General features: G+C 44.7%; 1 protein-coding gene and 1 pseudogene across 11 annotated transcripts in view; one reads left to right on the forward strand and one right to left on the reverse strand.

Moving 5' to 3' along the window:
• Positions 1 to 849: 849 nt before the first annotated feature.
• Positions 850 to 24,715, reverse strand: part of LOC147994657 (uncharacterized) — a 42,456-nt gene continuing 18,590 nt past the window's right edge. For 4 of the 11 annotated variants that reach the window (XM_087659619.1, XM_087659629.1, XM_087659628.1 and 1 more), the window contains one exon: positions 850 to 2,020. The gene's annotated coding sequence lies outside the window, so the exon portion shown is untranslated. Of the gene's footprint in view, positions 2,021 to 2,151; positions 2,236 to 22,231; positions 22,382 to 24,715 lie in introns of all 11 variants that reach the window. The other 7 variants (XM_087659618.1, XM_087659626.1, XM_087659621.1 and 4 more) reach the window with 6 other exon arrangements.
• On the forward strand, positions 21,107 to 21,436 carry LOC147994658 (large ribosomal subunit protein eL37-like; annotated as a pseudogene).

The raw sequence follows: 24,715 nt of genomic DNA on the forward strand, positions 1-24,715 counted from the left end.
AAACAATGGATACTTAAGCTAGCACAGCTCAGCTGAGACAGGAGGTTCTTGAGTTCAAGGCCAGCCTGAGCTACATAGCATGTTTGAGGCCAGCGTTGGATATTAGTAAGATCTTACCTCAAAGTGGGGGATGGTGCTATATAACACCTGAGAACATTACTCAAGGAGGTATTTCAGCAAAACGGAAAAGGAAAATAGGGTAAGAAACATGCAAGAGAAAGGCCTTCCATAGGTAGATGGGTCCAGGAGTGTTCACCCAATGGCCTGTGAACCTCATTGGTCAATGAAAGCTATAAAATGTGTTCTAATGTAAGACAGCAAACTTATTTATAACAGTATGAGATTAATTATGTGTATTGCTTGCATGAGACTATGTGCACCATGTAAGTACTAGAAACCACAGAGACCAGATATGGCATTTGATCCCCTGGAACTGGAGTTACAGGCACTGTGAACTTCAAGTGTACTGTTCGACTCCAAGGGGAATGCTATTTAGACATCCACAATGCTGTCTTAGGGATTAGAGATGGTTTTGCAGTTAAGAGTGCTTCCTGACGGGCTGGGGATTTAGCTCAGTGGTAGAGCGCTTACCTAGGAAGCGCAAGGCCCTGGGTTCGGTCCCCAGCTCCGAAAAAAAAGAAAAAAAAAAAAGAACCAAAAAAAAAAAAAAAAAAGAGTGCTTCCTGACCTTTCAGAGGACCTGGATTAGGTTACCAGCACCTGGGTTGGACCCACTGGTGTAACTCTGGCCCATGGGCATCTAACACCCCCCTCTGGCCTCTTTGAGCACTGCACACGTGTAGCATTTTACACACATACACACACACACACACACACACACACACACACTTAAAAATAAATCTTTAAAAAGAGTTTTCTTAGCGTGTACTTCACAAACCACACAACCCACGGTGTAAAGCATGGTGTTCAGTGGCTATCAGTATATTCACACTTAATGCAACTAGCTTTGAATACTTTTACCTCAAAGAAAGTTCACCTCCCCTACCCATTCTGCCAAACCACTCATCCCTACCCAACCCCATGCAACCAGAGTCTATGTTCTGTTTCAAAATTTGCTTTTTTGGGGGGTGGCATTTCACATATCTGGAATCATACACTACATTGTCTTTGAGACCGGTGTCTTCTGTTTAGTGTAATACTTTCAAGGTCCCTGGTGAAGTACATTGACCTTTCCCACTGCATGCACGGATCACACAACACCTGAGAATGTTACTTAAAAAGGCCTTTCAGTTGTTGGGCAGTTGAGCTACTCCCACGTGCATAGTGTTTATGCACATTAGTGCATGAGTTCATGTGGGTTTGTGTCTCATGGCTCACAAGTGTGTACTCAGGAGTGGGATCCCTAGGACACATGGTAAGTGTAACTTTTTGGTAAGCCAATCCTCAACATGGCTGTACCTTTCACATCCCCATGCCACTGTGCAAGGGGCTTGATCCAGATCCCCAACTGCTTCCTGACAGTGGCTAGCATGGTAAGTATGGGGTGGTTCCTGTTGGGAGTGATGCCCTTGAAGCCCTCCACTGTTGATGTTAGAATTAAGTATGACTGGGTTCATGGAAAATCCCCAGCCAGCTGCAGAAGACTAATACAAATTTGGTGGTCAAGAATAATAATCATATGATAAAGATACCCAATGTGATGACCTGTGACCTTTCTGAAAAACCAACATCCTGCTGACTAATAGAGATGACAAACCTGTGACTTTTCTGACAATATGTCAACATCAGCCTACTCCCTGACCACACGAATATTGTGTCCTTGACCTGCGTAAATGTTTCTTACTTCCCCCCTCCCTCTGTTACCCATGTTATGATATAAATTCAGCCTTGGGAAGAATAAAATTGTCGCCTTGATCAGACTCTTGTCTTGGCGTCCTTCTTCGTGTCTCTTGTCCCCCATTCTCTTCCAGGTACCTTCAGACCCTTCGCTTACAGGTTCCGACTTGCGTTGTCCTGTGGACCCGGACACTGTGGACTGATGCTTCAACTTAGAAGTGTCCTGTAGACAAGGTGGGGAGACCTGGTTATATGGCAAAATAGAGTGTAAACATAAAATCTGAGTGTGTTCAAATGACAGCTAAGGAAAACAAGAAGACAAACAGGAGGGATGTGAAAAGAAAACCAACTCACTTAAGCTCTCCTCCCTGGGGAGGCAAGAAGAAGGAATGACGAGAAGTGGGAGGGACACCTGTAGGCATGAGCTTATGCAGCATTCTGTGGGAGGAAGCATATTGCCAGGACATATTGCTTAAATAGGTTCACTATAGCATAAGGTATATGTAATACATATAATATGTTATGTAGTTTATCTTACATTTGAGGAAGGATCTCACTAGGAAATCTGGCTGGTCGTAAACTTACTGACTAGACCAGGATAACCTCAAACTCACAGCAATCCTTCTGCCTTGCCTTATTATGTATTTATATCACCTCATATTACTTATAACTTCACTGGTAGAACTAATACCATAGGTTGTTAAGAGTAGAATGGATGAGGAAGGGATATTTTCATTTCACTAAAGATGTATACGATTCACTACCGTGTGTTGAGCTACTGTATTCACATTCTAACATGTACCATACAAGTGGAGCTCTCTGTCTGTCTGTCTTGGTCTATCTGTCACGGAAGATATTGGTTTGTTACAGATCACAAAACTACTTAGTAATTTGCTCATAGTTCCGATTTCCTCTCTGGTGGTTTCCTTTGTGTTGAGACAGTACACTGCTCTATACCGCAGCCTGACCTGAAGTTTGTGATCTTCCTTCCTGCCTCAGTCTCCCAAGTGCTGTAACCATTCCTGCTCTCCAACACCCTGCCTGTTCACTTTGTGTGTGTAATACATGTGTGAGAGTACACACTCATGTAGAAAGCAGAGGTTGACACTGAGTTTCTTTCTCAATCCTCCACACTATATGTTTGGAGACAAGGTCTCTTACTGAACCTGGAACTTGTTGACTGTCTAGACTAGCTGGCCAGCGAGCTAGGGATCTTCCTGTCAGTCTTAGATTACAAGCATACAGCTCACACTTGGCTTTTACATGGGTTCAGGGGACCCAACTCAGGTCTTTCAACTTGTGTGATAAGCACTTTTAAATAAAATATGTTCTACATTCATAGAAATGCACACTCACACACACACATACACACACACACAGACACACATACACACACATAGAGAGACACACAGACACACACACACAGACACACATACACACACAGAGAGACACACAGACACACACAGACACAGACACACACACACACACACACACACACACACACAGAGGAAATTTCTCCTGGTTTTTAACTGTTACTCTGGGTTCTTTCTGAATGTTCTCTCCATTGTCTCCCAGCAGATAATTACAATGTCTTCTGAAGTGTCATCCTACAGTGCAGTGGTGAGACTCTGTCCATGGCCCCTGGCCTTTTTAGTGGCCTCATTCTCTTTAAAGCAGCTTGACAGATATTGCCCAGTGTATGTCAGTATGAGTGACCTGGGCTGAGGGTGAGGGCAGAGCCCTCGGGGAGCTGACTGATTTTTCAGCTACGAGTGGCACTATGAGTGGATGAGCCAAGCAAACTGTGAATGTTTAACAGTCCCACAGTGACAAAAGAATTCTTACCACAGAGAAAAGTCCAGGAGTGACAAAAGAAAAAAAATGATTCATTTTGATTACATAAAAGCATAACACTTTGCAAAGAAAATGCTCAAACCAAGCCAACAAACCAGTAACAAATTGAAAATGGATATGCTCAACATATACAGAATGCTGAAAGCTAATCCCAATTTGCAAAGAGCTCCTAAAAATCAATAGGAAATACCCAAGAATCCAAGAGAAAACTTGAGCCAAGGACATAAATAGATGAGTCTGAGGAAAAAAAACACCAATGAGGTTTGCTTCTGTTTTGCTTTCTTTTTAGGCAGAGTGTTGCTATATGGCCCTGGCCAGCCTGGAACTTTCAATGTAGACTGGCCTCTAACTTGACTCTTGCCTCTGCCACCCAAGTACTGTGATTAGGTTTCCATGTGTGTGTGTCAGCATGCCCGGCTTCAAATGGTTTGTATGTAAGAAAAGAACCCTCTTGTTCTCACCCTCAGTTTCTCTCCAGTCGTCCTGGGAAATGCAGTTCATTTTCCTTTCCTAAGGAGATCCTTGCATGTTCTGTTAAGCCCTCCTTGTTACTTAGCTTCTTTGGGTCTGTGGACTATAGCATGATTATCTTTTACTTTATGGCTAATGTCACTTATAAGTGACACACGCCATGATTATATTTCTGGGTCTGGGTTACCTCACTCAGAATGATTTTTTTTCTAGTTGCATCCATTTGCCTGCAAATTTCATGTCATTATTTTTAACAGCTGAGTAATACCCCATTGTATAAACAGAGTACCACACTTTTTTATCCATTCTTTGGTGGAGGGACACATAGGTTGTTTCCAGTTTTGGACTATTACAAATAAAGTTGATATGAACATAATTGAGCAAGTGTCCTTGTGGTGGGATAGACCATTCTTTGGGTATATGCTCAAGAATGGTATAACTGAGTCTTGAGACAGATCAGTTCTCAATTTTCTGAGAACCCACCATACTGATTTCTAAAGAGACTGTACAGGTTTATGCTCCCCCAGCAGTAGAGGAGTGGCCTTCTTGCTCCATCCTCACCAGCATGAACTGTCACTTCTGTTTTTAATCTTAGCCATTCTGACAGGTATAAGATTTAATATCAAAGTCATTTTGATTTGCATTTTCCTGATGGCTAAGAATATTGAGCATTTCTTTAAATATTTCCCAACCATTTGAGATTCCTCTGTTGAGAATTCCTCTTTGTTTAGATCTTACCCAATTTTTAAATTGAATTATTTGGTTTGTTGATATCTAGTTTCTTGATTGTTTGTATATTTTTGATATTAGCTTTCTGTCAGATGTGGAGTTGGTAACAACCCTTTCCCATTATGTGGACTGCTGTTTTGTCCTATTGATAGTGTCCTTTGCCTTACAGAAGCTTTTCAGTTTCATGAGGTCCCATGTATTAATGGTTGATCTTAGTGCCTAAGCTACTGGTGTTCTGTTCAGGAAGTTGTCTTTCAGGTTCAGTATATCAGGTTTTCTGTTGAGGCCTTTGATCCATTTGAACTTGAATTATGCAGGGTGAGAGGAGGAGAGAGAAATGAATGGAATTGGGGAACATGTCGGGGTGAGGTAGAAACCTAGTACAGAGGAAACTCCATGGAAGCTACAAGAATAACCCTAGGAAGGGGAACACAGAGCCTGAACTAGACATCTTCTGTAGCCAGAGAAGGCCTCATGTGGAGGGATTGGGACACTAACCCAGCCACAAAACCTTTGACCTACAGTTCACCCTGCCTGCACAGAGGGTGCTGGGACTGGAGCCCAGCATAATCGTCATCAGAGAGACTTCATCTAACAACTGAAAGGAGCAGATGCAGTGTCCTATAGCCAAACATGTAGACAAAGCTCTGGGAATCTTTTGAAGTAGGGGACAGGGGAGAAGAAGGATCAGAGAAACTGGAGGCATCCGGCAGGACAAACCACAGGACCATGCTCACAGAATCAACTGACCTGGACTCATGGGGGCTCACAGAGTTCAGGAAGCCTGTATGGAGTTAACCTAGGCTCTCTGCTTCTATGCTATGACTGAGTAGCTTGGTGTTCTTGTGGGACTCCTAACAGTAGGAGTGGGGCTGTCTTTGACTCTTTTGCCTGCTTGTGGGACCCTTTTCCTCCTATTGGGTTATCTCTTCCAACAATAATGGGAGGTATGTACCTGGTCTGAAGCTTGTTGTGCCATGTTCAGTTGATGTCCCTGGGAGGCCTGCTCTTGTCTGAGGGGAGGTATGTGTGTATGTCTATGCGTGTATATGTGTGGTGGATCTGGGTGAGAGGGAATGTAGAGAGGAGAGATTTGGGGAGAAAGGAGGGTGGTGAACTGCAGTGGAGATGTAAAATATGAGAGAAGAACAAAAATAAAAGATCCCCATCTTCACAGGAGACAAATACAAATTAAGAGCAAATTAAAATACTATTTCGTACCTGCCAGAGTAGCAATAGTCATCTAATCCAAGTTGAGTTGAGTAAGAAACAATGTCCTCACATGGACAGAAAGGAGGAGTAGCTATAAAATGCAATTTGGTATCTATCAAATTTTCAAATGAATATATACTATATACTATACTTGCCACAAGCAGCCTTATAAATGTGTGCTCAGATATTGTTGTAGATGCACAGTCGGCTTTAGGAGTTGGCTTCTCCTGTTTGTGAGGCATAAGTCACACACTTATTTAGGCTCTACAGAGTTATCACTGTTGTATCAGACAGGTAGTAAATGATAAGAACAGAGCATGTTGGGACACTGACTGTCCAGTTCCCTCAGAAAGTCACTGCCATGCTGGAACAGCATAGCAGGGTCCCTGTGCCCTACCCCTGGCTTCTGACTGGTAAATCACCAAGATATCACCCAGGCACATCTGCCTCAAGGTCCCCTCAAATTTTCTTTTATGATCCAAGACTATTTGTTAGTTCAATCACTTTACTCAAAAAAAAAAAAAAAACACATTCAGAGCCTGCCCCACATGTGGCCCATACATATACAGCCACCCAATTAGACAAGATGGATGAAGCAAAGAAGTGCAGACCGACAGGAGCCGGATGTAGATCGCTCCTGAGAGACACAGACAGAATACAGCAAATACAGAGGCGAATGCCAGCAGCAAACCACTGAACTGAGAATAGGACCCCCGTTGAAGGAATCAGAGAAAGAACTGGAAGAGCTTGAAGGGGCTCGAGACCCCAAAAGTACAACAATGTCAAGCAACCAGAGCTTCCAGGGACTAAGCCACTACCTAAAGACTATACATGGACTGACCCTGGACTCTGACCTCATAGGTAGCAATGAATATCCTAGTAAGAGCACCAGTGGAAGGGGAAGCCCTGGGTCCTGCTAAGACTGAACCCCCAGTGAACTAGACTATGAGGGGAGGGTGGCAATGGTGGGAGGGTTGGGAGGGGAACACCCATAAGGAAGGGGAGGGGGGAGGGTGATGTTTGTCCGGAAACCGGGAAAGGGAATAACACTTGAAATGTATATAAGAAATACTCAAGTTAATAAAAAAAAAAAAAAAAAAAAAAAAAAAAAAAAAAAAAAAAACCCCAACCAACCAAACAAGCAAAAACTCGAATTACTGAATGCCAAAAACGTTGTCAAAGGTTTTGTTCATAATTGTGAATATAATAGTCACCAATCTGTTGCTGTGATTAAATATCACGATCAACATAACTTATGGAAGAGAGGGCTGGAGGCGGGGCTAATGGTTCCAGAGGTGTCAGAGTCCATCATAGGTAATGACAGCAGTCAGGCATGGTGGCCGAAACAGAAAGAGACAAGTCACATCCTCAACTACCAGCATGAAGCAGAGAGAGCAAAGTTGGAAGATAGTTGGAAGTTGGTCTCAAACTTTGCCCCAAGGAAGGTACTTCCTCCAACAAGGCTGTAGCTCTTAAACCTCCCCAAACAGTGCCACCAACTGTCCAAATATCCACGCATACAGGATGTAGTTCTCTGCCAGACCACTACACCAGGTCTATTGGACTGCACCTATAATCTACCTCTTGGAGAAAGACATGGTAGAGGCATGATAGAGTTAGGGTTTCTTTTTTTTTTTTTTCTTCGGGGCTGGGGACCTAACCCAGGGTCTTGCGCTTCCTAGGTAAGCGCTCTACCACTGAGCCAAATCCCCAACCCCAGAGTTAGGGTTTCTATTCCTGCAGAAAACATCATGGCCAAGAAGCAAGATGGGGAGGAAAGGGTTTATTTAGCTTACACTTCTTGTTACTCTTTATGATGGTTTGCATATGCTTGGCCCAAGGAATGGCACTATTAGAAGGTGTGGCCTTGTTGGAGGAAGTGTGTCACTGTGGGGTAGGCTTGGAGACCCTCCTCCTAGCTGCCTGAGGATGCTGAGTCTGCTCCTGGCTTCCTTCAGGTGAAGATGTAGAACTCAGCTCCTCCTGCACCATGCCTGCCTAGATTGTGTGATGCTGCCATGCTCCCTCCTTGATGATAATGGCCTGAACCTCTGAACTTATAAGCCAGCCCCAATTACATGTTATCCTTTATAAAACTGACATTGGTCATGGTGTTTGTTCACAGCAATAAAATCCTAAGACACACTTCATCACCAAAGGAAGTCAGGACTGGAATTCAAGCAGGGCAGGAAGCAGGAGCTGATGCAGAGGCCATGGAGGGATGTTTCTTACTGGCTGCTTCCCCTGGCTTGCTCAGCTTGCTATAGAACCCAAGACCACCAGCCCAGGGACGGCACCACCCACAATGGGCTGGGTCTTTCCCCCTTGATCACTAGTTGAGAAAATGCTTTACAGCTGGGTCTCATGGAGGCATTTCCTCGGGGGAGGCTCCTTTCTCTGATAAATCCAGCTGTGTCAAGTTGACACACAAAACCAGCCAGTACAAGGCAGGAGGTTCAGTAATTCAAATCCAATCTCAGCTACATAATGAGGTGTTTGATGTTTTGACTTTGATGTCTTTTTGAGACAGGGTCCCTCTCTACATAGCCCCTGACTATCCTGGAACTCACCCTGTAGACCAGGCTAACCCCAAACTTACAAAGATCTGCCTGCTTCTGCCTCTTAAGCACTGGCATGAAAGGTATGCTCCATCATGTTTCTCTACATAGCAAGTTTGAGGCCAGTCCAAGTTACACAAGACCCTGTCTCAAAAATGGGAGAAAATATATAATAATAAAAATATCTCACTGGTTACAGTGGTATATGCCAGTAGGATTTGCTGAAGGGGGTGGAAGCAGGAAGATCACGAGTTCCAGGCTAGCCTGGGCTACACATAAAGCATGGTGGTGTAGGTCTTTAATTCCAGCACTCAGGAAACAGAGGTAGGTAGATCTCTAGGAGTTTGAGGCCAGCCTGGACTACAGAGTGAGTTCCAGCACAGCCAAGGCTACACAGAGAAACTCTGTCTTCAAAAACCAACCAACAGAGAAAAAACAAAAAAAAAGCAAATAATAATAAAATAAAATACAAAAGATACTTTCTACATGGAAGCACAACTTCACGGCAAGGTGTCTGTTGCTGACCTGACCCTTCTCATCCTCTTGTGCATATAGGATGTAAGACCACGGAGGGCTACCAGGCCTCAGAGCTTAGAGCCTCCCGGACTACATGAGTATCGAGGCCAGATTGGATAAAGATGCTTGTCTCAGCTAAAGGCAAGACTGAGCCATGTATGCAGTTCTCCAACAGAGCACTTTCCCGGCTATCTGATGCACCTGCTGAATGCAGGCTTTGCCCTCATCAGCTATTTCTGCACCCTTCCAGGAGAGCTAGTTACCCAGATAACTAGGAGATGCTAAGTCTTTGTTGCTACTTTCCCTGTGTGGATAGACACCTCTATTATCACAGGGCAACACTGTGATACATCTCAACCCCAGCTGACATGTATTAATCAACTGGACACCATGATAAACAGCTCTGCCTGACATATTGTCAGCACAAGCTCTGTTGGTTTATAGCTCACTCACTGTCTTGATGGAAGGAATTCCAAAGACCAGGAGAAAAGCAGCCAGTACCAACACATGCTGGAGAAGGTCCATCAGCCTCCACCGGTCCACACAGTAGGCAGTCTCCAGACACCGAGTTAGAGGCAAGACCAGGAGTCTGATAAAATAGGCTCACTACTATTTACAAAATTCTACCAAGCCTCTGAGACAAGAGAACTGGGAACATTGTTTCTACTCAGAGGAGCTTCCCATTTCATAAGAGATGATGTGCAGTCCAGGTTATGTCCCCATAGCCTTAGGTTTTTTCCAAACCTACTCTAATAACAGTTCTTAAACACTTCAACCTCCCTTTTAGCCTACCTACCACACAGGTAGTGGAAAAGCAAGGTTAATGGAAAATGGGGGGGGGGGGGGTGTGGATCTGTTTAGATGTAGTTCTTTGGGGGTGATTCTAATCTTCGTTGTCAGGATATCAGCAGTCCAGTCAAAAATACCAAACATGAATCAGTAACAGCAGTCCAGTCCAATCTGCAAACACCAAGTAGCTCGACCCAGAAGAAAGCATGAGGTTCCACTGAATTGGCACCAGTCTGATGAAGTGGCAAGAAGCGGCCAGAATAACATGAGGTATGTTTCTATGAAGTCATGACATGGGATCAGCGAAGATCAGCAAAGAGCTGCAAGGCATACTGATGCAAATGTCCTCTCACTCTTTGTGAGGTTATATTTATATTCCTTCTAAACATCACATGCCTTCTCAAAACATGCTCCAGCATCACATGCCCTTTCACAAGACAGCTTCCAGAAAAACACCATGTCTGTTCTCAGCAAAACATCCTCTCATAAGACAGTTTCCAGAAAAAAATCACATGACACAACTGAGTCTCGAAAGAAACCAGAAATTTTCATTTTATATCTTTCATATCACAAGCTGGAGTCCTAATGATCTGTGCATTTAAAAATAAGATTTTTGAAGGGGTAATCAAATTAAGATGAAGCCATTTGGATGCACCCAAATCCAATGTAAAGGTGACCTTACAAAAAGGAATTGAACACACAGACAAGCACAAGGATGCCATGGGAATAGGCCAGTAGAGATTGAGTGATGTATCTACAAGACAAGGACCACCAAGAATTGCCAGCAACCGGGAGACACCAAGAGGGGCTGAGACTAAACCTTGCTTACAGCCCTCACAGGAACTAGTGCTGATGACACCCTGACCTTGACTCTAGTCTCTAGAACCAAGACCATACATTGCAGCTGTTTAAGCTGACCAATTGCAAGCTTCTTTACCGAATTCCTAGGAAGCTAATAATACATCATAAACGTATATCCTAAATCACCATGGAAGGCTGGCTCCTTGACCTAATATAGCCAACATCAGATCCATAGACACAAGTCACAGGAATAAATGTGACCCTTACCTTTAATTACGGTGTAAAATAAGAAAAGTTTATTGAACAATTGTTATAACTGAGTCTTCGCTCCTCCCTCAGCAATTTGCTAGAACAGACTTTTCTTTTTTTGAAATGAGGTCTTATATAGTCCATGCTGTCCGTAAACTCACTTTGTATTATAGAGTGGCCTTGAACTTTTGAGCCTCCAGCCTTCATCTTCCCAGCACAGGTGTATACCACTATTCCTGGTTTATGTAGTGCCTGGGAGGGACCCAGAGCAGTGTGCATGCTACACACAAAGTTTTTCAACTGAGCCACATTCCTTAGCACCCTGACTTGAGGTTCTAATTCAGGAATGTTTCCATTCCTCGTTCCTGGGATTGGGGTGAAGGGGTCCTTCCAGAGAGGTACAGGCTGGCTGGCTGCTCTATGCTGGCTGCCTGGGGATAGTGACTGTGTGGCCCAATTAAGGACTAGAACAGAGTCAAAGACACAAACACATGTCTGCCTCAGTGAAGGGGCTGGCCTACACCAACCCTCACTAACGGTTTGTTTGCGGCCAGGAAACTGTCTCCTAAGAGGAAATATATTATTCTATAATTTCCTTAAAATATTGAAAGTGGAGTTCAGCTGTGAGAGCCCAACCTGCATGCATTGGCACTGTGTGCGGGAGGACATGGCTGAAGAAGGGCTTTGGGAACTAGGGCCTGGTCTGGCTTTTGACTTGGGAAAGCTGGCTGGGAAGAAGAGGTTTTCTGTTCCTCAGCCCAGCAGGGCCTTGAACATATTCAGCCTCAACTACTAAAGGACTTGAAGAAAATATGCTCTGGAATTAAGTCATTTACAACCCTGGAACCCACAGAGTAGTGGTATATTGGGGAAAACTTGATCGAAACCTCGGCATGCCAATGCGCAGGACTCCTTGGTATTCTTTAGTGAGATTTTAGTCTGGATATTAGTGGTCATCAAGGAGTCCATGGATAAAAGTCAGGAGTTCGGGGTTGGGGATTTAGCTCAGTGGTAGAGTGCTTGCCTAGGAAGCGCAAGGCCCTGGGTTCAGTCCCCAGCTCCGGAAAAAAAAAAGAACCAAAAAAAAAAAAAAAAAAAAAGTCAGGAGTTCGGGGCTTGGGAGATTGCTCAGCACTGGCTACCCTTCCAGAGGACCCAGGTTCAATTTCCAGCACCCACATAACAATTCATAGCTATCTGTACCTCTAGTTCTAGGAGATTTGGACAGAAATATTGTACTTCCTTAAAGTACCCAGCCAATGAGGCAATAGAGAGGGCAGGGACTTGTGATCGGGATCATAAAAGCCACTGTTTCCATGAAAACATGTGGCTCATTTTGCCTTCTGCTTAAAATGAAAAGGAAACTGTCTCACTTTCAGGATTCAGTCTCTTTCCATAAGTAGTTATTACAGAAAAAGGATCTTGCTTCTCACACCCACAAAAAGAGTCAAAAGTTATCTGTGGCACTAATCTCAGTCTCTGATCTGGGGGACTCATCATCAGAATATGTAAACAGGACAAAGGAAACATGTGAAGGAATTAAAAAGTGAGGTGGGGTGGGGTGGGGGTGTTGCAGTCACTGTTCTATTGCTGTGGAGAGACACCATGACCACAACTTTTCTAAAGGACAGCACTTAACTTAGGCTGCCCTACAGTTCAGAGGTTCAGTCCATTGTCACTATGGAGGGGAGCATACATGGTACTGGAGAAGTTGAGGATTCTACATCTGGATCCTCAAGCAGCAGGAAGAAGAGAGACATACTGGGCTTGATTTGAGCATTTGAAACCTCAAAGTCCACTCTCAGTGACACACTTCCTCGCACAAGGCTGTATCTCCTTATCCCTCTCAAGTAATGCCATTCCTTCATGCCCAAGTATTCAAGTCTATGAGCCTGTAGAGGCCCTTCTTATCCCAGCCACCCAGGAATGTGGCAGTAAGACACCAGCTTCATGCACAAGGCTCTGGGTCCAATCTCCAGTTCTTCCTTCTCCAAAAATGGGGATTCTGGGTGGTGGCTACTTAGGTGACAGTAGAACTAGAAAGTGATAGAATGTCAAAGCCTCACCACTGTTCTCAGAGCAGGTAGGAGTGTAGGAAGGTGAGTCTGCCAGATGTCAAAGGTAGCTGGGGCCACAGAGATTCCCAGACCTCTACTGGGGGTAGAGCAACCCCACGCACACACCAAGTTCTGGCTTCTCCTTTCATCCCGTGATTTTCTTCCTGATGCCTGGTCAGAAAGTAACTCCTGAGGAGCCCAAAGGACCTAGATGACTAGGGACCAGAATGGAAAGGAAAAGGTATGGCCAGGATCCAGGGCAGCAAGTCCACCTGAGAACCTCATCAGCCCTTCCTCTATGGCCTTGAACTCCATGAGTGTTCTCAAGGTCCACACACTCCCAGCTGAACCACTGCAATAGTTTGGAAACTAAATTTAACGTGTTGACTAAATTTATTGTCAATACAAGGCCCACCTGGCCTGACTACTGAGCGCTCTGGGGGGCGAGCCTCTGTTGCAGCTCCACTGGTAAGGCACTACAAAGCAGTTAGACAACAGGCATGGTATTCACAAGAGGAATGCTGGGACCTCAGAATTCCAGCTTTTCTGTTTGTACATCTGGAGTGATTAGCTGGCCACCTCTTTCCTGCTTATCATATCCATAGTAGCCAGTCATGTTAGGCTATAGACACTACTGAGAGACATAAAGTGAAGTAATGGGACCCTCATATTGATTTATTCAGCAGCAGCCAAGCCGGTCTAGAAAATACAGTAAATATGGGTGGTGTCTGTGTGAACTAAAACAATCACTGGCTTATTAGCTCTTGGCACCCGGAACAGGCCTGGGATTGATGCCTGGGATCCCTCTGATCTTATCTATTTTACAATTGAGCCAGTCTTCCCACTTCTTTGTAAGAATTACAGTTTTACATCAATTACATTTCAATTAGCATTGCAGATCTCCCTTTCCCTACCACTAGCAGGCTGCACACATACTGAATGTCAATATTTTATCTCATTTTATTATGCTAATCGCATGAGGAGCCCAGAGGTGCTGAGTTCTTGCTGGAGTCTGAGCTGTCCACTTTACTCAGATGCACCATTTACAAGCAGTCTGCTTTCCCGGGCAGGCATTTCCCACATCCACAAACGTGCAAGGCTAATAGCCGGAGTAAAGAATGTGTCTGCCTAATTGACCTCCTCCTCATCAGGCGTCTGGATATGGAGAAGTCATGCAACAACTAACTTCTCTGTGCATTTGTCAGCTACCAGCATGCCCTGCAGCTGGCAGATGCAGAAGTGGCCAAAGCTGAAGAAGAGAAGGTCAGAATCAGGTCTAGGAACTGAGCACTTCTCTGTCCTGTGCTTGATCTGCTCCTCTTGTGGCTCTGCTCTGCGTGGATGCCAGGGCTGACATCCAACTATCATGATAGTGACCATTCCACAAAAGAGCAAATCACTGTACTCCGTACCTCTGCTCCCACAGGAAGCCGACAGTCCCCACTGAAGGAGGAATGTATGAGCAAAGTCTGTGACATGAAAATGTGCACGTTCTTAAACAAGTGCCCTGGAGCAAGATCCCAGCAGCAGGGTAGAGGGTGTTAGGTCCAGCAGGATGAGTCTGCACAGACCAGCCTTGCCAGGACCCCTGGGACAGCTCTTCAGAAAGCATCTGTAGTTTACCCTGCTACTCTGATGGAAGAAACAGGCCTTTGGGGCCCTGCTTCAGAGCTTCTACCAGCCAATCCTTCCAAATGAGAGGTAAGCACAGGACAGACTCTGGGTACCCTCCTGGCCCAGTGAACTACGGCTCATTTTCTCTTCTGTCTGAGACACTGCCACCCCATCCTCCATGCTTGATGCTGTCCCAGTCCTTCACAGATGCCTAACCCTGTTCTACTCCACTTCTGTCTACTTCCTCCCCTCCCTTCCTGGTCTTCTTCCACTCATCTGGACATGTCCCCTCACTTCCTGTTTCTCCTCCAGTTTCCTGTCTTTCCCCCTCACTTAGTCACATAGATCTTCATGTCTCTGAGTCCTGCTCAGATAAGAACCTTAGCACAGACTGGTTCCACCTGCCTTGTGTGGTTCTCAGTGATGATATTAAAGGCGGAATTATATTTTAAAAAAAAATGCTGTTGCGTTTACCATGGTAACTTTGTATGTGAACTCATTTGGAACTAAGATTGCTCCACACACAATTACAGAGCATGAGGTCACACCGGAACCTGAACCACACAGAAAGACCTGTCCCGGGGGAGAGAAGAGGAGGAGAAGGAATTCATAGGCTTGAGAATGAAGCTGAGGTTCAATGGAAGAGCAGTTGATGGGCCTTCCTATAAGACCTAGGGTTCCAAACCCAACACAAGGAAAGAAAAGAAGGGAGGGAAGGAAGGAAGAAAAGAAAGAAGAGACTGAAAAGAGAGGTGAAAGAGGAAGGAGGGAAGGAGGGAGAGAGGGAGAGAGGGAGAGAGGGAGAGAGAGGAGAGAGGGAGAGAGAGAGGGAGAGACAGAGAGAGGGAGAGAGGGAGAGAGGGAGAGAGGGAGAGAGGGAGAGAGAGAGGAGAGAGGGAGAGAGAGAGGGGGAGAGAAAGAGGGAGAGAGGGAGAGAGGGGGAGAGGGAGAGGGAGAGAGGGAGAGAGGGAGAGAGGTAGAGAGAGAGGGACAGAGGGAGAAAGGGATCTTGTGCGGGTTTGCATATGCTTGGCCCAGGGAGTGGCACTATTAGAAGGTGTGGCCTTGTTGGAGGAAGTGTGTCACTGTGGGGTGGGCTTGGAGACCCTCCTCCTAGCTGCCTGAGGATGCTCAGTCTGCTCCGGCTTCCTTCAGGCAAAGATGTAGAGCTCAGCTCCTCCTGCACCATGCCTGCCTGGATGTGGCAATGCTGCCCTGCTCCTGCCTTGATGATAATGGACTGAACCTCTAAACCTGTAAGCCAGCCCTAATTAAATGTTGTCCTTATAAAACTTACATTGGTCATGGTGTCTGTTCACAGCAACAAGACCCTACTAACTAAGACAGTCCTTATATTTTCTAGGGGTCCACTTTGGGAACCTATCTGCTTAGTGCTCAGTGCTGTTGTTTGTTTTAGGCTAGTTTATTGGCCCTCTGCCAAATGACTAGAGATTAGGGTCTGGACATCTTTGGGATTTTAGGGCTTTATTCTGCTTCCCACATTCATCCATTCTAATGAAAACACTGACTCCCTTCTTTTCTTCCAGGGTATGGGCACAGCCAGGGCCTCTGCTCTCCAGAGAGGATGGTAGCCTGAGCAGGTTAGGTCACTGCAGAGGAAGCTCTCATAGACTTAAGAGAATCGGCTGACACACTAGACAGAAACACAAAGGAGCAGCACAAGTGAGTCTGGGGTTGGCAGCAGTGGTGGGAGCACAGAGTCACTATTTCCTAAGCAGAAGAAAGGCATGTCTGGAGGAAGAGGAGGCTACAGACCAGGTCTGCTGGGAAACATTTGGTGATAGTAGGATGCAGAAGTCTAAAAGCCAGGGAAGATGCAAAAAGCTGGAATTGTCTGTATGTAGGTAACTTAGACACAGGAGACCTGAGGAAAACCTCTTGACACTGGAAAGAGATTTGAGGATGGAGATAGCCGTTCCAGAGACAGGAAATGAGAGGTTGGCAAAGAGGTTTGAGAAGGAGAAACAAGGAAAGTCAGGGAAAACTGGAGAAAATCTGGAATCCCAGATGTGAGTAACCCACAGAATCCACTGCTATGGGGCTGGAGAGATGGCTCAGCGGTTAAGAGCACCCGACTGCTCTTCCAGAGGTCATGAGTTCAATTCCCAGCAACCACATGGTGGCTCACAACCATCTATAAAGAGATTCGATGCCCTCTTCTGATGTATCTGAAGATAGCTACAGTGTACTTATATATAATAAATGAATAAATCTTAAAAAAAAAAGAAGAATCCACTGCTAGATGCAAACTAAGAATTAATTGGCAACACCACAGGCTCTGAGCCTGGGGGGAGGAATTCCAGGGTCATGGAAGAGCAGGGCTAAAGTGTAATGGGTCCACAGACTATGGAAGATGGCCAGTAGCCAGGGGAGAAACAGCAAGGAAATTTAGCATCTGAATTCCAAAATACACCCCAAAGCTACAGAGTTCAAAACAGAGTTGAGGTGGGTGTGGTAAACTCAATATGTTGGCTCAGGGGATGACATGTGTGGCCTTGTTGGAATAAGTGTGGCCTTGTTGGAGGTAATGTGTCACTGTGGGGGTGGACTTGGAGGCCCCCATGCTGAGGCTCTGCCCTGTGTAGAATGAGACACGCCTCTTGGCTCCCTTCTGATTAAGATGTAGAACTTTCAGCTGCTCCTCTAGCACCATGTCTGTCTGCATGCCACCATGCTTCCTGCCATGATGATAATGAACTGAACCTTTGAAACTGTAAGCCAGCCCCAATGAAATGTTTGCCTTTATGAGAGTTGCCTTGGTCATGGAATGGGATAAACACATGTCAATGGGACTAGCCTCACTTGCATAGTCAACATGTTTTTACTGAGTTACTAAGACAGGCCAACACCGAAGGGATAGTCTGCTCTAAACAGATGCAAGAACAACTGAATATCCATGGAAAAAAGAAAGGTAGCTCTTGTATTCTTTTTTTTTTTTTTAAATACAGGCTGTGAAGACCCAGTTTCTGTTCCTAGAGTCTATATCAGTGTACAATGAACTACAACTCCACTTCCAGCCTTCACAGACAGGCACCAGGAACACACATGGTACACAGACAAAATAAAAATAAAAAAAATCTTAAAAAAGATAAATAGGGGGGCTGGAGAGATGGCTCAGCGGTTAAGAGCACTGACTGCTCTTCCAGAGGGCATGAGTTCAATTCCCAGCAACCATGTGGTGGCTCACAACCATCTATAAAGAGATCTGGTGCCCTCTTCTGGCCTGCAGTCACATATGCAGGCAGAATGCTGTACATAAAATAAATAAATAAATCTTTAAAAAAAATCTTTAAAAAAAAAAAGATAAATAGGGACACCCAGATAACCCCAGCTGACCAGAGGCCCAGGATCCTCTACAATGAGCAAATTAATGGTGGAGAAGTGGGAGCTAAAGGGAAGCATTTATGCACTGTGAAGAGAGGCAGAACTGGAGACACAGGGTAGTGACGTGAATAGCTTTTGCTGCCACATGAGGCCATGGTGAGGTCCTGGCCCATGCTGTAGCCAAGGATCATGTCTGGATCCGTGGCCCTGCAGGAGCAGAGGTCTATGTCTATGAGCCAGGGGAAAGCAGGCCTGAGGCTTCCAGAGGGACAGACTCCAGAGCTTTGCAGGAAAGCCATGACAGGACACATTCCAGAACCACCACTGCAGGATGGCCACAAAAATTAGCTGAAGTTAGAACACCTACAGAGATACTGTTTATGTCACAGGGTGCTCAGACTGATCTACTAAACAGCATGGCAAAAACAGGACAGACTTACATCACAGTTGCTTTGACGGGTTCACTATCAGAATGAAGGCGATTGGTGCAATAAACAGCATCAGGAGAGCTCAGTATTAAACTGTCATTTTGTCAATAAAACGTCATTTCATCAATATAATGTCCATGTGCCTGAATGCGTCTGCATAGTTAATTCTGCTGATGCATTAGGGAATGTTTTACACACTATTAATCAAAAAGTAGTGTCAATAGAAGGGCAGTATATAAACCCAGACATAGAGATTGCAAACCTCTCTGAAAGCGCTATTCCTAACAAGAAACTTTTCATCTAAGAATATTTGTATTTTTTTTCGTAAAACTGCAATTTGAAAAATTAGTCAGTCAATGGAAAACTATTAAAGTAATATAGAAAAATCCCTTGGGAAATTAATTTCTACAAAACATTGTTTGATAGATTGCACTTAATATTTAAAAAGTCTTCTGAAGATAAAAAGGGTCAATTGTTGGTGCTTCTGGATGGTTCTACTACCTGGAACCTGTCAGAGTTATGAGTCTTTGAGCACAGCCTGAAGCTGCAAGGCTCCAGACATCTCTGTGAAATTTGAGTTGTTTTAGAATATCCTGATTTCCCACCTGCTAGCAGGAAAAGTAGCTTTTTGTAACTGGACAAAGTCCCTGATTCTTCACTGTGGGCCAAGGACTGCTCCTACTCTTGCTCCAGCCTGGGACTGTTGGCACTTCCCCCTTTCTCTCCTGGCCTTACTCATGTCCTGACCTAGCCCTCTTCTCCTGGCCTGAGCCTGCATCCCTCTGAGAGGCCTCTGAGACCCAGATTCTCAAAGGTCCTCATCCTGGCACCGCAGTATTCAGGGACCACTTGGGATCAACAGAAATAAGAGACCACAGAGAAAATTTCCACAGTGACAACTGACAGACCTTGAACCCAGCACAACTGGCTCAGAGACCTCACCTGCCAAGCTGGGGTTACTGGGAGCAGTGGCCTCACCTGCTCCATTCACTATTGCTGCCTTAGGGAAGCAGTCATGGTTCTAGATCCAGTGACAGTGCATCTGCATCTGTATTCCTAGGGCTAACACAAGCTTTCCCATGGGACATTCTACTCCTCTAGCAAGGATTTTTCCCATTGTGTACATCTGAAAGGAAGGGTTAATACCAATACCAACGGTTCACTGAAGCAGTAAGGTTTTATGGTGGTTGGGAATGTGCTAAGAAGTACAGCATTCGCCTAGCATATAAGCCTGGATTCAACCCCAAGTAACCTAGTGATTGGCTTACAGAAGCTGCCAGTTTGATAAGGGTTCAGAGCCTCTGATCTAGCTTCTGCTACTGCTCTTCTCTGAGATTGACCCTATTCCTGACAGGACACCAGACCATGCTGTGGTGGGTTAAATAAAAGTGCCCCCCCAGGCTCATATATATTTAAATACTTAGTCATCAGGGAGTGGCACTATCTGAGAAGGATTAGGAGGTGTGTCCTTGTTGGAGATAGTGTGTTACTGGGGGTGGGCTTTAAGGTTTCAAAAGTCCATGCCCAGCCAGTGTTCTTGTTTCTCTCTCTCTCTCTCTCTCTCTCTCTCTCTCTCTCTCTCTCTCTCTCTCTCTCCTTTCTCTGTTTACCTGCAGATCATGATGTAACTCTCAACTACTTCTCCAGTGCCATGATGACAATGAACTAAGGTTTACAAGTGAGCAAACCCTCAATTAAATGCTTTCTTTTTTTTTCTTTCGACACATATGTAGGTGCTGGCTTTAGAATCAGAGACAATGGTGGAAGGGACTTGGGAGGAAGAGAGGAGGGGGAGAGGGAAAAGGGGGCAGGATCAGGTGTGGGAGGATATGGGGATGATATACAAAAGATCAGGAATTTGAACAGAGGTGTGTAGCAATGGGAGCTGGGAGCTGGGGGTTGCAAGTCCCATATGCCAGGAAAGCAAGAGGTTTCCAGGACCCAATGGGGATGAGATTAGCTGAAATGCCCAACAGAGGGGAGGGAAAACCTGTAAAAATTATATTCAAAGGTTAGGCAAGGCTCCCAGTTGAAGGATGGGGCCACCCACTCATCTCCAAATTTTTAACCCAGAATTGCTCCTGTCTAAAGGAAATACGGAGACAAAGAGTGGAGCAGAGAATGAAGCAAAGGTCATCCAGAGACTGACCCACCTGGGGATCCATCCCATAATCAGACACCAAACCCAGTCATTATTGCAGATGCCAAGAAGTGCTTGCTGACAGGAGCCTGATATGGGTGTCTCCAGAGAGGCTCTGCCAGAGCCTTAATGATACAGATGAGGATGCTTGCAGCCAACCATTGGACTGAGAACGGGGTCCCCAATGGAGGAGTTAGAGAAAGAGCTGAAGGAACTGAAGGGTTGGCAACACCATAGGAAGAACAACATCAACCAACTAGATCCCCCAGAGCTCCCAGGGACTAAACCACCAACCCAACAGTATACAGGGATGGACCCATGGCTCCAGCCACATTTGTAACAGAGGATGGCCTTGTCGGGCAATCAATGGGAGGAGAGGCCCTTGGTCCTGTGAAGGCTCGATGCCCCAGTGTAGGGGAATGCCAGGGTGGGGAGGCAGGAGTGGGTGGATGGGAGCTTCCTTATAGAAGCATGGGGAGTGGGGAGTGGATAGGGGGTTTCCGGAAGGGAAACTGGGAAATAGGATAACATTTGAAACGTGCTTCTGGTCTCTTTGGCCTCGCCGGTAGAAGCAAGATGATGAAAGGAACGCCATCCTTTGGAAAGTGTCGCAATTGCCATTGTGGCTCTAAGGCCTACCATCTTCAGAAATCGACCTATGGCAAATGTGGCTACCCTGCCAAGCACAAGAGAAAGTATAACTGGAGTGCCAAGGCTAAGAGATGAAACACTACCGGGACTGGTCGGATGAGGCCCCTAAAGACTGTCTACCGCAGATTCAGACATGGACTCCGTGAAGGAGCAACACCTAAACCCAAGAGGGCAGCTGTGGAAGCATCCAGTTTATCTCGAGGATTTCAATCCGTCATAAAATAAATGCTCTGGTTTAAAAAAAAACTAAAAAACGGGGGCTGGAGAGAGCGCTCAGAGGTTAAGAGCCCCGACTGCTCTTCCAGAGGTCCTGAGTTCAATTCCCAGCGACCACATGGTGGCTCACAACCATCTGTAAAGATCCGATGCCCTCTTCTGGTGTATCTGAAGATAGCTACAGTGTACTTATATGTAATAAATGAATAAATCTTTAAAAAGAAACCTAAAAACAAACAAAAAATCTAAAAAAAAAAGAAGCATAAATAAACTACCCAATAATAAAACAACAACAACAACAACAACAATAATAATAATAATAATAATAATAATAATAATAAAGAATCAGAGACACATGGCTTCCATCTTTGCTCTGCTTCACACCATCTCTATAGTTCCAGCCAAAAAGCCTAAGCCACCTCATTCTGTGGGACTGCCCTGCTTTTGGACCCTACATGGCTTCTGTGATTAGGGAATTCTTTAGCTTGGACAGTGTGAAAAAAACAGAGACCAAGAGAACATCATTAGAAGATTCCCGTCCTCTAGGGCCTGGCAGAGCAGTCCCCTGAATTGCTCAACCACTCATTACTTGCTCAAAAACCAAGCAAGAGCCAATCTGGAAAAGCCATCAGGACACCTGGTCACAGCTAGAGAGACCGAGGTTGGAAACTCCCAAAGTCAATATGAGTAGAATCCAACAGACCTGGGTGCCCCATTCGGGGAACCGTGTCTCCAGCACACAGCCACCCCATCCACCCTCACTTCCAACCAAGGGTTCGTGCTTGGAAGCAGCAGATCAACTACCTTAGCAGGCTACCAGCCTCTCTGAGCCTTCCTCCCTGGAGCTGTGAAGTGAGCCGAGTTAACATTGTGCTGATAGTCTGGAAAGAGCGCAGTCCCAGGCGTGTACGTGGTACCTCACACGAGCCTTCTTTCCATCTCCTCTGTTAAATACTTTATTTTTAACACGAAAATAAGAGAATTAGTGGAACATTTTGTTTTCTCATGAAAATTTTCAAGAATGACACTTGACACACTTAACTCCAAAGGGCAAAGAAACACTGGTGGAGGTCACCTGACACAGTCTTTTAAAACCTCTTTAGCTGGAAAGACAGATATTATTAGCTCTGTATATCACTAAGAGGCCCATGTTGGAATCTAACAGTCCTTATTAATTTAATTATCAAATCAAATTTGCAATCATTACAATATCTTTGCAAAGAAAAATTGTATTATCAATATATTTCCCATCAAGTATTCCTAGGAGCTTACAATTATCTGTAGATATATTCATATTCAGGAAGAGGTTCTGTGTGTTAAATATTTTATTTCCATCTGATAGCACTTATCATCTAAAAACGTTTTATAACAGTTTGGAAAGGAATATCTTTTAAGTTCTAGGCTGTCAGTTAAAAGGAAGGTAATGTTTATGCATATTTTTGACTGGCTGCAGCCGAGCAGGTACCTTCTCTTGCTGGTGATATAATTATGAGAGAGTCACTAACCAGACATCATTTAGGATGAGGAAAGGTGACAGTGATGCCAATGTTGAGAATATTAATAAAATCTGTCCTGAATTGCTCTTTAAATCAATAACCCTAATAAGGGCTTAGATCTCTGATGTACGGGCAACTCACAGGAGGGGACAGCTCAGAGGGTCTCTGTCCCATGGACCAGAAAGAATCCCCAGATTTGCTTGGTAGGTTGTCAAATATAATGCTTTATTTTAAATAGATTGATATGCAACTACTAGATTTTCAGGTGAGTGCTTCCCAGTACAAAACTTAGGGCACAGTGGCACGCTCCTTTAATTCCAGCACTTGACAGGTAGAGACAAGTGGGTCTCTGTGAGGCTGAGACCAGCCTGGTCTACATAGTGAGTTCTAGGATAGCAGGGTTATAGAGTGAGACCCTGACTCAAAAGAAGAAGAAGAAGAGGAGGAAGTGGAGAAGGAGGGTGGGAGGGGGGAGGAGGGGGAGGAGGAAGAGGAGGAAAGGCAGAAGAGAAGGAGAGGAAGAAGGAGCTGCCAAGTAAATAAACTACAGAAAGATAATGACAGATAAATCTATTGCAATTTACTTTGTTTTGTTTTATTTTATTTTATATGTATGAGTATTTTGCTGCATGGTGCCCACAAAGGCTAGAAGAGGGCATTGAAACAAACTCTCATAGTAAATTTTCATTAAAAAACAAACAAACAAGAAAACACAGACTAAAAGAATACACAAACTCAAAAGGCAACTTGAGTTTAATCCCTGGGGTCTACGTAATGGACAATTGACTCCTACAAGTTGTCCTCTGACCTTATATGCGCTTCATCCCCCACACTCCATACACAGAAAGTAAGTAAATATGTGCATACATAGATAAGATTAAATGTCTTAAAAGCATATGGCTGGCTCCACTCTACTCTGTGGAAGATTAGGTATTATTCATTAGAAGTTCTCACCCCCAAGGACATATACTCTGCTCTCACTGCCCAGCCCCTGGTATATACTGTCCTGGGCTCAGGCTGGCTCAGGCTATGAATCTTAGAACCAGCAAAGCCTACGCTCTTTCCAAAATGCTAAAACAAAGAAATAAACTTGACTTGATTGTGATAGAAATAAACTTGACTTTTACAAATTCCTTGTGAAGTGGTAGCTCAGGCCCACCACTTGGGAAGCTGAAACTGGAGGATTACTGCAAGTTGAATGCCAGCCTGAGCTATGTAATGAGTTGCCAACCAGCCTGGACTATATAGTAAAATTCTGTCTCAAAAACAAAACAACCCACCTAGGGACATCCTAATTGCCGGATGGTGGTGGCACACACTTGGGAGGCAGAGGCAGGCAGATCTTTGTGAATTCAAGGTTAACCTGTTCTACAGAGGGAGTTTCAGAACAGCCAGAGTTATTACACAGAGAAATCCTGTCTCGAAAAACAAAAAAAACAGGCTGGAGAGATGGCTCAGTGGTTAAGAGCACTGACTGCTCTTCTAGAGGTCCTGAGTTCAATTCCCAGCAACCACATGGTGTCTCACAAACTATCTGTAATAGGATTTCTTCTGGTGTGTCTAAAGAGAGCTACAGTGTACTCACATACATTAAATAAATAAATAAGGGGTTGGGGATTTAGCTTAGTGGTAGAGCGCTTGCCTAGCAAACACAAGGCCCTGGGTTCGGTCCCCAGCTCCGAAAAAAAAAATTAAAAAAAAATAAATCTATCTTTTACAAAAAAAGAAAGAAAAGCCAACAACACCAGAAACAAAAACAAAACAAACAAAAAACAACAAGGAAAAAGAATTC

Source organism: Rattus norvegicus, chromosome 4 (assembly GCF_021556685.1).
Source record: "Rattus norvegicus strain SHRSP/BbbUtx chromosome 4, alternate assembly SHRSP_T2T, whole genome shotgun sequence".
In the NCBI taxonomy this organism is placed as follows: domain Eukaryota; kingdom Metazoa; phylum Chordata; class Mammalia; order Rodentia; family Muridae; genus Rattus; species Rattus norvegicus.